Raw genomic sequence first — 14,495 nt, 5'->3', positions numbered from 1 at the left:
TCACACATGAATTGGCTTGCACAATGCCCTGGCCTTGTGATCTAACTGAATGTCTTCGGTATGTGCCAAAATGTTGATAAGACTTCAGCTTGCACCTACCGTATATGCTAGAAAAACTGGTGTATCTCAGTACTGTGGTCAGCGTGCTTAATCAAATTCAAGTCAGAATTGACTATTTAACAATAGGTCTTAACTGCAGTCAAATCTATACCTAAATTTAAATATCTAAATCAGTTGTGCTGGTCCAGTGAGTTCTAGATCATGTTACTCCAGCTTCCTTCAGATAGTCAGAAGGTCTTGGCGGCATGAATGTATTATGCGGAATCATAGCCTGCCTGAATAACAGAGTTCCTGAGGACTAGACACTAAATAGTGAAAATCTCAACCACAGAACAAAATCCCTCAAAAAAGCTATAATTTACTCAACTGCCCTTTCCCTTTTCCCCCCTCATTTTTGGTATGATAAATAGAAAATGGTTTTCAATCCATCTATCCAACATCTGATCACCATGTCTGAGGTTTGAGCTCAGAACGAGTGAGGCACTTGTTATCAGAAATGCAGTTATTACCTCTACTTTCCACACACACACACACACACACACACACACACACACACACACACACACGGAGTTGAACCTTTAGCAAAACAAAATTATTACAGTACCAACAAAACACAAAAATGATTTGGAAAGCTACAGTACAATATAAAAAAGACTTGAGCAATATGTTAGGATTGACGATCCTGAGTATCGTTCCCATGTAAATACAAGGATAATTCAATTTAATCTGTTTCTTTTTTTTTATTATTATTCTTATATAACAAATAACCTATTCCGTTATGACAGGATTATGAGATCAGTGCTTCAGTGTCATTTATCTAATTTACTTTTTGAAGCACAAACACACTTCTGCTATGCCTCTGATGCATCAGAGGTAACGTGCTTGGCCGTATTTCAACCACTCACGTCACCTATAGGAAAAAAGTGCTTCATCACACTTAATGTATCAAGCCACTAAATCACTGACAGAAGAAAGACTTCGGTCTGGCAGCCTGCTTTTACCTGCAGCAATATTCAGGTTTTGATCAGACGTAGAATTCTGCCCTTGACGCTCTACAGTGACACAGAGCCACAGCTTTGTTCCTGGTTCTCTGTAGCATGGTTTTAAATCAACTTCTTACATAAGCTCATAGTGATCCATGCCACACAGTTGTAATATTTAACAGCACAACCACATGAACAGGCAGCTTTCTCAACACTGCTGAGCCTGGAGCTCCATAGGCCGCATCTCTGTGGATTTGTTACATGCAGGAATAATCGCTGTGTGGTTGGTTCCATCTGGGTGCAAGTCTCTCTCTCTCTCTCTCTCTCTCGCTCCCTTTCTCTCACGCACACACACACCAACACATTTGTGTCTCATACTAACAATCTGAGGACCATCAGCTGATAATTAATAACAAAGCTTATTCATGTGATAAACATTTAAACTGAACTCCAGCTTTAACTATAGCAACCAAAAGGAAATAACACAAATTTCAAAATCGCAATATGGACCTGCTGAATTATTTAATTGCAAAAGGCATCATATATCATATATCATGTAATAAATTGCATAGATAGTAATTTATGTACAGTTTGCCAATTTAAGCATTTATTAATGTTTAACTTAAAAAAGAAGTTTTTGAGGTACCGTAATAAATATTGGCCAACATCCCCTTAATGTGATCATCTGTGCCATCATTTGCTGTTAAAATGAATAAATATTTTGGAATACAAAAATGGTTCATTTAATAGTTAAATATTGCCGTTTAAATCTTGGTTTAAATATGTGTCAAAGTAATCACAGTGTGATTTTTGATCAAACCATGCAGCCAGATGTTTAGTTTTTTTAGTAATAGAAGCCAGGTTTTCTTGGTGTGCATCACATACAGTATTTCCACAAGTTACAAAGATATCATGATATGCTGTACAGATAACATTTGTTCCACTCCAGGATTTAAAAACCTGCTATTCAAAAACACATTTGCATTCACTCTCTTACACACACACACACACACACCGCAGTTTTATGACAACCAACCATAAGCCATACTATAACCGAATTGATGGTACCAAGAGTGAACATGAAAGCTGCACCCAAGCACATAAAATGCATCTGTGCTTATACTTTAAGTTCCTTCTGGCAAAACTTAAAGAATAGTTCATCACCTAAAAGCTGGGTAATATAGGCAGATATGGAAAACAGACATAACCATATTTTTTATTCACAGAAGCTCACATACATCATGTCTCAGATACATCACACAAACTAACACTTTGAACACTTTTGACTGCTTGTTATCTGTGGAACAGCTGACAGAACATCAGGTTGTAAATCACCAAACTGAAGCATCAATATTGGGCAAACCTCCTGATGTTGCATACAAGGCTTCCAGCGTTGTTCATCAAGGTAAGAGCAAATGCTGGCTATCCCAGCTGTGCGATATCACAGACATGTCTTTCTGCAATCTAGGCACTTAATCGGAGTTGCTCGACTGAAAATGAATTTACATAAAAGGCCATGTAATCATTTGCATTGGATAATAGCAGTCCCTTAAAAAGAGAAGATAGAAAAAAAAGAAAAAAAAGGAAAAACACTCGACTTGCGTGTGCTACTAGTATAGTAACAAGGCTTTCACACATTCAGGTCCATTGTGGATTTTAGTGTGGGTTAGTGAAAGCTAAGGGCAGCTGAATTGCTCAGATGTAATTACGCTAGCCACCGCTTTCTGAATCACTTCACCAGAAGGTGCAGAAGACTGAACTGCACAATGGTCATGTCAGTGAACTCAATGAATGAAAAAAACATATATTTTTAAATAAGTCTTTCAATAAAACAAAATTATTACCCTCAATCCAGAAATATACCTGTCTGGCCAGAGTAAAACATAAAAAGCCCACAAAGCTTAGCTAGAAGATTACCTGTGCTCCTGAAACAAAAACCCATATACTGTAATGTCATAAAATAAACGTACAATAAAGACTTAAACTCCAAACCTAAAAAACATTGTTTAATATGTTAACAGCTTAGAGTACATTAACAGTTATGGGACTGAGGTGTGGCATGTAGCTTGATATATTTACACATAATTAGGACAATACTGTAAACGTCAAAATGATTGTAATCTCCTGCCCTTTTTTTAAAAACAGTTTACCAACCACCATAAGTTCTCCCTATGTGAACTCTTAGCAACAATAGGCTAACAACAACAACAACAATAAGCTAACAATTTAATGAATGCCAACAACTTTATTTAGACAATTTAGTTTGGGGAAAAAAACTTTAAAACCCAAGAGTCTAAAATAAATTAGCCTAAGAACTATAAAATGCTTATAAAATGTCTAAAAAATAGCTACATTCATTCTCTCCTGCTACAACACCTATTGACATTTTGCAGACACGTGACTACCATCAGTCACAACAGTACACGGCGGAAGTATGGTTACGACATGTGGCCACTATTTATTTCCGTTTATCATAATCCTTTGAAGTGCATTTTAGAGCTAAAAAAACTACCAAAATATTACCTGATGACTTCCGAATTACTTGATGCTTTATCACCCAGATAAAAGAGTAACCTAGCAACTGATAACTTCTGTTTTGCTGATTGTTTTTATACCAGGTATGTAATGATAGCTTATTCAAAAGAAAAACAAGTGTGTGAAAAAGGATGACGGTAATCATTTCCTGAAGATATTCATCATCATAATGGGATTTCCTCAGACAGTGCACAAATTTGCGATTACTTCTAGATTTGGTGATGTTTGCTAGCGTTAACTCATTCAGCGGTTCTGTTACAAACAACACAATGCCATAATACTACAGTGCTGGTAACATTATCTAATACGGACATTTTAAGCTTTCTAATTAATAGCTAACTGTTCTGGTTTTGAATGGATAGATAATGCACTATGTATGGTGTTGAATCTCTTGTTACACACACCAAGGAGTGCCCTCATTCAGGGGTTAGAAAAAGATTTGGGATTCAGCCTTTTGTTAGAAGTTAGTTAGCGTTGTTACTTGAAACAATACTGACTGTTCAGAGGCAATTAGGAATAACTACGGAGGAAAAGTGTAGTTTAAGATGACAACATTATCAGACGTGTTTGATCCAGAAATGAGCGAGACCATGGCAGACAGATGTTGAATGTCAATACAACAGATTCTAGTGTTCATGTCTGATTGTTCCAATTGATCTGCAAATAGAAAATATAGAAACTAGCACATGAAACACCACCGAGTTTTAGCACAACAAGATTTAATTTTCAATACTATTCCTTGCTCAATGTTGGAATTAATTTCACACGTCGATACGGCCAGCACGCTCTTAGTGAACTTGTGGTGTGGCAGAATGTCACCGCATGTCAATGCAGGAAAATCAATTGGCGTTTATTAAACCCCCCCCACCCCACTCAAGACCAAGCTTTTCCAAATAAACAAATCAATACCTAGTAGCCAGGTTCAGAAGTATAATTAAAAACAATGAAATGTACCCCCTCCTACAGTACCTGTCTGCAAGTGTGTGTGAGGATATGTTCACACAGCTGTGTCACTAATAAACACATACACATCCTGCTACAGCTTAGAGTTATTACATGAAAAATACAAATAGCAATAACAGATTATTTCCTCTTGGCAATAAGAAATGCAGAACTGCATTTGCAAAAAAATATATATATTTAAATCCCCTAAGGATCACAGTGTACTAAATACCAAGGTGACAACATTGGCCAGAACAGTCAAGCTCTATAAAACACCAGAGTCCTGCAAAGAGAACTCAAACGTCCCCCTCTGGGAACAGTCTTACTGAACTCCCTAGGAAAGAAACATCCTGCTTTTGCCAAGAAAAGGCTTTTAAACTGCCTATGTCACAAAAAGAAGATTCAAAAGCATCAGCAAAATTTGGATCCGATTTTAAGACGTCTGGCAAAAGTGAGAGAAAGCATGCCCTCACTTCTCACAACTACATAAAAACATTCTGCTTTGTGAAAAGAAAGAGTTAAAAAAGGTTTGGAATCAAACCTTTCTTTATCAAACCTTTAACTCAGCAAGTAGGCAACTGTAGGGTAACTCTCAGAGATAACAAGAAAAGTTTAAATCCCTGTCCAGCTCTCACTCTCAAGCAGTGCTTAAAGGGTGGTTTATGGTTTTTAATGTTTTCCTTTATACATCAACATGCCCATAACCACAACCAATTTTAATATTAAGTTACATAATTTATTCTAACATTAACAATAAAATTCTAAACATAAAACACATTAAGCATATATTATACATTTTACGTTACTCTAACTAGAGAAGCTAAAGCCTGGACAAAGTTTTAAGCTTAATTTTTATTTTTTACATTTCACAAAAATATGAGCTAGGTCATTTTGAGCTGAACAGAACAGTTAAGAGACTGGCACTGTGACAGCAGCTGGTAGCTGAGCGCCCAGCTGAAAGTGTAATTGAAACCAACATGTGGCAGGATCAGAGAGAGAGAGCAAGAGAGAGCTGGATTACAGTTTTTTTCCTTTCTGATGGATAATAAACTAAAATATTTTTGAATAAAGAAACGGACAACGAAGCAGAGTTTGTTTGCACATCTTCCATAGATACATAACCAACCAAATCAACACACAGGAATTAAAAGTTCTAATGAAAAATAAAATAGAAATTAATAAAATAAAAAAACTATGAAAAATGTGCATTAATACAGGTTGTCCTCTACATACGAACATGTTCTGTTCCTGGAGCACATCCGTAAGTCGGATTTGTTCGTAAGTCAGACAATATGAGTCTTATACTCCTTCGACACAAATATTCAATGTAAAACATACCAATCCACTTAACTTAATCTGTCCCCTTTCCCAACATTCCCAACATCATGTTGACAAAAAAAAAGCCTAAGGAAATTAATCTAACAGTGAAATGTGTCTCTGTGCCTGTAAATCACGAGGAGAATCCAAGAGGTGGAGGGGGGTTACGACTTTCACTGGCACAAGCGCGCGCGCACACACACAGTTGTGCTGCATTGGCTTTTCTGTGGGATCGGACCAGACAGGTTGGCCTTAGGCATAAATGAGCCTTGTGTTCCCATGATCCTGTCACCAGTCTATTTGTATATAATAATTGACAATTAATGTTAATGTCTTAATGTAATGTGGTGTTATTGCTAATCAGTGTATGTGACAGCATAAATTACTACCAATTACTACATTATACTACAACTACACAACCACTTGAATTACCCTGTTTTTCACTCCAAAACAAGGCAATTGTAGTGACCACAGTTGTCTGCTTATTCTGGGATATCATTCTGCTGCTCGGCGCTTCTAGTGTTAAAAAAGTAAACAAAACTAATGTCCAGGGCTACACATATATCAACCATTACATAAAAATTGTTTGGGAAATAAATATTTGCAATTTATTTTAATTAATTTAATAAGAAATTGCATTGTAAAATAGTGTTATAATAGTAAGTTAAAACAAATAGTACATTTTATGCCTTAAAAAAAAAAACTTTGGAATGAACTAAAATGCTACTTGTAAAAATTCAAGGAAAAAAGTCACTTTTCTATCAACTCAGTGCCAACAGCACTAAAATGTTACCCAGACAATTTATGAAAAAACTTCTCATGTGCAAAATCTTGGAAAAGTGATGAAGTCAGTGTGAAATGAACCAGCCCACTAATATAAAGAATCAGAATACATAAAACACAATGCACAAATATATATTTTAATTTATAAATTTACATGATGTCTTCATAAATATTCAAACAACCCAGCCACTATAAAAACCTTTGAAATGTATCGAAATGAAAAGAGTGATTTTTTTATTTATTGCTTTTTTATTTATTTGGATATATCCAAAAATATTTATTTGGGTTTCAGGTAAAAGTATAAACATGACAATAGTTTAGAACTCCAGCATTAATTTATTAATATGTTTATTTGTGAAAATAAAATAAAAAAAAATTAAACGAACATGAACATCAGAAAAAAGTAAGGTGAAAGAAAGGATCTGCTCATGCTCCAAAACATACAAGCTCATCAGTCTAGCACAGTGGAGGTAGTGTCAAAGGTTGGACTTGCATGGTTGCTCCTGGAACAAGCTTTATTGATGATGTAACCTCAAGAAGGCAGCACCAGAATGAATTCAGAAGTCTACAGAAAGACTCTGTCTGCCAATATACTGAGAAATGCATCCTATCTAATTGGGAGTAACTTTGTCATGCAGCAAGACATGAAGCACACTGCCAACACAACAAAGGCCTTCATCAGGGGAAACACATTGGAAGGTTTCAAACTGGCCAAGTCAATCAGCAGGCTGCAACCCAACTGAGCATTTCACCTCCTGGGGAAAAGACTGAAAAACTAACAAAAGCTGCGGTACAAGCCTGAAAGCATCACAAACAAATGCATAAATAAAATGCAGCATTTAATATCAGTGGATCACCAACAAGCAAGGGATAAACAATTAAATATTTTATTTAAAACTTTGTTCCCATACGTTTGCTCACCTAAAATAGTGTGGTCTATCACTCAACTATTTAACAACTAAGAAAAAAAAGATTTTCGTTCAACTCTTAAATCCAAATGTCTTCACAAAAAACTTACGTACCAAACCTTTTAGGAGAGATTGTATTTTACATCCAAACATTTCTAAATGTTCAGTTGATTTTAAGGTTACTCGGTTTGTTTAAACCGGTTTGATAAATACAAAATGGGACTATGAGGCATTTTTTTCAGATGTCCTGTCATTAGTCCACCCGTACAACCTCAAGCCCATGGCCAAACCCCATCTTGAGTACATTAGTCTCAAATCTGATATAGTTTCACCAACAGTGAATTATTCTAGAACATAAATACTAAACCTAGCCTGTTTTACAAAGCCAGTGTGGACAGTTTTTTTATCCTTAAATGGCTGATGGACAAAAAGATTAACTTTAATCTTTAGCTCAACAGTGTATTATCAATTTCAGCTATTATTACATGTCTTTTGGTGCTTTTTAGGTAAATCTACTGTATCTGTAGTTTGAGGTTTATAATGCTTGTGCAGACCTTTAATTCAATGTTTTTTTCAATGTTAATGTATCATAACGTAACGTAGATTGAAAGATAGCAGTTGTTGTGTTTTTTGTTTTTGCATTGTTGCATAATTTTTACAGCTATTTAGATATTCAAATTTTCAACATGTTCATGTTGTTTATCCTGTAGTTCACTTTGCTGGTCCAATAATGCCTAGCAGTACATACTTCTTGTCTTACCCCAGCAAAACACTGCTGTAAACAATGAGCTATGTACTTATGTAAATAACGAGATTTAAAACCCACCCACACCCAAACAACAGCTTTCCTTCAGCACTTTAATTTGTGCCCTTTTTAGCCTAAGCATATACTTGACATGCATGTGGCAATACAAACTCTGTTCACACATTTGCCTGCATACCTCATGTACATCTAGACGAATAAAAGTGACATCCGCTAGCTGGCATATCAGAGACTAAACATCTGTTTGGCATATTTCCATGTCGAACCTTAAAATGTTTAGAGATTTCATGCCAGGTGTTTCAGGACACGCGTGTGTCTCTGTGCAGCAGCATGGAGATGTTAAACACAAGGACAAGTCCTGTTTAGTTTGTCTTTCTATCAACACAATTTATGAGGCACTGCATTAAAAAAAAAACTACCAGATTACTTTTAAAAGTAATTAATAATTTAGCAGATTAAAAAAAGTAGAAGATCGGTAGTTTTTTTTCGGTAGGGGGGGTTGTCTGTAAATGTTATGACCAAAAATATGCTCACACTATGTAATTTAAAATGTGAAACGCAAGTGCATGTTAAGTACATCCTAGTCCTGTCAGAGCAGGACACAATGTTAATGCTAATGTAAGTTAAGCATTTTAAAACAAACATTCCATCACATTTACTGTATAGTGTTTTTAACAAGCCTTGAATTTTATCGAGCTCTGAAAAGTGTTCATTATGTGTTTTTACCACACAAACTTAAAAAAAGATTAAGGCCTAGTAAAAAGTACTTGGATTTTCAACTGACATGAAACTAGGATCTCAAATAGAGGAAATTAAGTTGTGGGGTGTTTTTCTTTTTTTTTTGGTTTAGCATTCGTTGCAGTCCAAATGCTACAAAGACTTTAATAATGTATGCAAAAGTCCATGTGTTAATTATTCTTCCATTTACAGATTATTCACTTTGTTCTATCAGATAGCAATGGCATTTGTATTGCTGGATAATTTTCCCCATTCCAACTGAAGTGAAAGTTTTTCATTCTGATTGAGCTTGCAGTCATTAGATCATTAGACTGCATTTAAACGTAGCTACCAACCAGACAAATGGGCTACAAGTTCACAGCTGTTTCATCAATTTCAGAAACTAGAACAAGCAAAGCAATGGCAGTCAGCAAGTTTTGCACGACCTGGAGCAGGTGGAACTTTGTGTATAAGCTGTAGACATATTGATCAAAGCCATGCAGTGTGCAGTGAAATGGCACTGTGTGATGTCCTTCCTTTATGTCATGAAGGTAGATGTCATGCAATTGATTATTGTGGAGTCAGTAACCTGGCAGGACGAGCTCAAAATTTCAAATACAAATGCAATTAGGTCCACACACACACACACACACACATTTATAAATGCAGGTCATTTAAACATGTAACACACACCTATATAAACTATACGTAAACACGTTTGTTTGTTTAAGGAAAAAGAAAGAAATGCATTTGTTAATCGTGTGCATGTTTTATGAATGAGACTGTTTTTGCCCCAGTCTGGCGCAAGGTGACTTGTGAACCCGATTTCGGCTTGCATTATACAATATCATGCCGTGAGAGTGAGCGATTCACTCGCCTGTTTCTAACGCAGCACCTTTCCTACCTTAGGTCTCTTGCTCATAGCGCTGGTGTACGGTTCAACACTGTGACTACACGAGTGACTCTCGAGATGTATGCACTTTAAACGAGGCAGAAAATCGAGCACATGTCTACCGACAAATCCAATCTGCAAAGTTGAAAAGAGAGAAATAATGTCCGAGCTGAAACGCGTCCAGTATCCTGAGCAACTCCGTTACAACTAAAACCAGTCAAAGTCCTTTTAAAGCCAACCACAGCATGCAGCGATTTCATTAACCGAGAAAAAAAAAATAATAAAAATAATAAAATAATGAAACCGTATGAACAAACGAATGTCAATCCAAAGCAAAACGAAGCAGAGACACGACCATGACCCGACCGAGTCCCCGAGTCCTCCTCTCTACAGGTATTCAGCGTTAAGTCTAAGCTTATTCTACAACGGCTCATTACAAGCTTCAAACTACAAAACAGACGTGAATCTGAATAAAGTGTCTTTAAGTCATAACAGCGAAAAAAACAATCAACAGAGGATGCATTTACCGGATGGATCTATGCGCGTGCGGCGGCGGCTCTCTATGGCGTCCCGCGCGCGCTCCGTTCGGCATCTCAGAATGACAGACCGCTGCACGCGAGGAATGCTGATAGCGAGGCGCGCGCCTCGCCCTGACAAGAACCTCAGCCAATCAGAACGGCGTCTCAAGCTATGACAACCAATCAGCTGCTTTAAACCGTTAGCTATTTTGCATAGCAAGGTTGATTGGCGATGTGAAGTAATTCAAAGAAATGTAAAAGAAAATAACTAAAGTGTGTAATAATAGGTCATTCTACAAAATGATTCAAAGTTTTGTAACTTAAAAAAAACATTTAAATGAACATAACAGACGCACTACTTGTATATGCTCAGAAAATATAGTAGTGTATGTACTCTCAATCATGGAATACATCTTCTTACTTTTCTACTGTATTTAATTTTAGTATGTTTTATTTATTTATTTATTTATTTATTTATTATAAGCCCAAGTTCAAGGAAATGTTTTGTCACTATAGTTATACATGGAACCGTGACAATGTACTTAAAACAAAATATATATTTTGAAATACATTTGACGAGTTAAAATTGCTCCTGCGTCAGAGGTCACTAGATGAAAACCACTGGACAAATGCACAAGGAATGGCAGATGTTCCGTGTTCATTTGTTGAAAAATGGCATAATTTAATTTTTTAATTTTAGGCGAAGCTTTTAAGTCCATCGTTGTTGTTGCTCATTTTAAAAGTATATAAGTATAAGACTGATTACATCTAATAATTATTTGATTTTACATAATTGAACAAAATGTGTTTCTACACATGGAGGCCATATAAAGTGTGTGTGTGTGTGTGTGTGTGTATATATATAAGTAACACCAGTTATTAAATGTATAGAAATCCATAAAGCTCTACTTTTTGTGGGTTTATAAAGTTTAAACGTTATTGCTATTAATGTTTTAAGTGTAAAAGGAGAAATACAGTAAATTTCAGGAGATTTTTATGAACCAAATTCTGTAAGAATGTCCCTCATACAAATACAGGAATGAGCTTACAACCAAACTTTAATAAAAAGTTCATTTCTATAGTGTGCTATAATTCAGTAACATTCATTTATATTCTATATTGCTTATAAGCCTGGAACCTTTCCCAGGAAACTTTGGGCAAAAGGAGGGATACACCCTGGACAGGGTGCCAATTCATCGCAGGAAACACATGCACACACCACACACTTATTCACACACTATGGGCAATTTGGGAACACCAGTTAGTCTAATAGGGATGTCTTTGGACTGTGGGAGGCAACCAGAGTACCCGGAGGAAACCCACCAAGCACGAGGAGGATATGCAAACTCCACGTACACAGACCCAAGGTAGAAATCGAACCCTCTACCCTGGAGGTGCGAGACCACTGTACTAACCACTACACCACCTAATTCAGTAACACATATACTGTACTAAATTGAATACATCTTCTTGCTTTAATACTAAGTGTGTTTACATGCAGGTGAGGTGAAGAGTTCAGCAGAGGTCTTCAGATTAAACTACACTAATCTAATTAGGACAGTTAGATAATCCTAACGGTGGGAGCATCAGTGATGCCAGCAAGGTTCCCACCTTAAAGCAATTTTTCAGACAAAACTTCAATTTAGATTGAAAAAAAAACTTTCATTATTTCTTTAGCCTCACAACGCCAGCACAACATGAAGACATAAAACATACTGAACACAATATTAAGGTAAAGCAGATAGCACTGGGCCTTCAAAAAGTCCAACCTAACTTCCACATCACAGAGCCTTATAATTTAATTTCTTTGCTGTAACTCTTTTTTATCTTAGACTAACCAAAGACAAAAGGGGTTTAACATTTGTTGTAGTTGCCCCATTTGCCCAATGGGATGGGGTGGATTAAGAAAGGTAAATCAGGAAAGCATTGCCACCCCACAGATTCACATTCCCAGCTTCGACTCTGAACTTAAGTTATTGTCTGAGGTAGGTTCTGTGCATGTTCTTTCTGTGTCCTTGGATTTCTTTTTCTGTTAACGTTTGCGTGTATGCTAACCTGCACATATTGAAGATGAATGAATGATTTAAAAAAAAAGATAGAAAACATTTTTTTTTCTGTGTGGTAGTTTGGAGTGTGGTACAAAGCAGCGCCAAAGTATTGGCATTAAAACATGCTAACAGTCATGTTTATTATAAAATAAAACAGGGGACATTAAAAGGATTATTCTATAATGTTGTTAAGATGCCTGATTATGTTTTTAACAGTTTCATTTACTTGTAAAAGGAATTAACACTCTTGTTAGTCCTGTTCCTTAATTATTCGAGGTTGAAGGATCAAGTGCCTCTGAGTGGGGCAGTGGTAAAGTGCTCGCCCTATCGTCTGGAGATCGGGAGTTTGATTCCCGGGTGATGCTGTAACCTCTTGCAGCCGGAGGTCTAAAGAGAGCTGATTGGCTGTGCTCTCTCAGAGGGGAGGGATTATAGGTACTTAGTGCTTCCACATTAATCATACATGTAGCACTACAGATAATCAGGTCTGTGAGCTCATGCAAGCAGAAGGAGCGGATAGCGCTGCCCTTCAAGTGTGTAACCTTTTAATATAGAATATAACAAATATCAGGAATGTTTTCGTACATTTATGCTGTGATCTGTATTTTATAATGTAAAGCAGAGATAAAACGTGATATATAAACTCTGTAGTTCTGCAGTTGATATTTATAGGTTAGGTTATTAACGTTATATATTTGATCTAAAACATTTACGGAGCATTGGTGGCTCAGTGGTAGTTTTCTCACAGGCCATGCAGGAGGCCCAGATTCCATTTCGATAGCCATTCCAGACCAAACCCCAGCCACTGGATGCAGTGCCGGTCCCAAGCCAGGATAAAACGGTGGAGTTGCATCAAAAAGAGCATCCAGTGTAAAAAATCTGTGCCAATTTGTGTATACAGCCAATCAGGTCTGTGAGCTCATGCAAACGGAAGGAGCGGATAGCGCTGTCCTCCGTGTGTGTGTAAAAAATCTATGCTGAGTTATGTATTGGATTGGATGGTGTGCTGTGACGACCCCTCGATTGGAGAAGCCAAAAGAAAAAAATAACGTTCAACCTAAGGTTATAAACCTTTATAGTCTTAGGAAGAAAATAATAAACTTAAAACAATTAAGGTTTTAAGGTAAAGATAAAGGGTACCAGGTAGAACACTATTATATAGCTAAGAACTTATACTGTATCTATTAAAATAAGAGAAAAAAGTGAACGTATATAATACTCAATTTATTACTTATTCTTAGTGGTGGAACATTAAGTATGTGGCATAAGATGCACTTGATGGGTGTATTACTAGCTGGAGGGAAACTCTTATATTCAATAAAATGCATCCGATTCTCAACTCACTAGATCCTTAAGGTCAATCTTTAGTAAGATACAGTATTTGTATTTAGGTCATCGCTGGTTGCTTATTTTATTTAACTTCAAATTCAACCTGGTTAAATATGGAACATGTTTATTTGGTTGCACATGATTAACTGCCACAGTAGTATAAAAACTAAGTTGCACTAAGTGTAAAAAATATGCATCAGAGTTCAACATTTGTTGTTCAAGAAGGTCTCAATATTAAATGAAAAATACTGGTGATTATAATTAACTTTAAACAGTTTCATGCAAACAGAAATGAGAATGGTGTTACTGCAATGGATAATGGATAAACAGTATTAAAAAGTATATGTTAAAAAATGTACACCTGTGATGGGTTCAGACATACTGACCAAAAGCTGTCTCCTTTGCTTGTTATATACATTTAACTACCTAATGTAAGAATTTCAGGGAGGAAAAAGATGCAGATGATGTACTTGTCTCCTCACAGCTGCAGGTTCAGTCCTGAGTTGAGTTCTGGTTACTATGTATGCAGTGTTTCACATTTTCCCCATGTCTCCATGGGTCTCCTCCATTTTCTCCAAGTTCCTTAGATTGGTTATGCCAACTTAGATGTGATTGAAATGTGAATGTGTGTGTGTACATGGTGTCTTGAGATGGACTGGCATCCCATCTATGATGTATTAAAACTGCTCACACAGTGTTC

At 36.4% G+C, this 14,495-nt stretch overlaps 1 protein-coding gene across 1 annotated transcript in view; it reads right to left on the bottom strand.

Moving 5' to 3' along the window:
- Positions 1-10,505, bottom strand: part of b3galt1b (UDP-Gal:betaGlcNAc beta 1,3-galactosyltransferase, polypeptide 1b) — a 147,186-nt gene extending 136,681 nt beyond the window's left edge. Inside the window, exon 1 of the mRNA XM_053495951.1 lies at positions 10,428-10,505. The gene's annotated coding sequence lies outside the window, so the exon portion shown is untranslated. The remainder of the gene's footprint in view (positions 1-10,427) is intronic.
- Between the last annotated feature and the right edge of the window lie 3,990 nt (positions 10,506-14,495).

Source organism: Clarias gariepinus, chromosome 5 (genome assembly GCF_024256425.1).
Source record: "Clarias gariepinus isolate MV-2021 ecotype Netherlands chromosome 5, CGAR_prim_01v2, whole genome shotgun sequence".
In the NCBI taxonomy this organism is placed as follows: domain Eukaryota; kingdom Metazoa; phylum Chordata; class Actinopteri; order Siluriformes; family Clariidae; genus Clarias; species Clarias gariepinus.
This window is presented reverse-complemented; position numbering and strand designations above follow the sequence as displayed.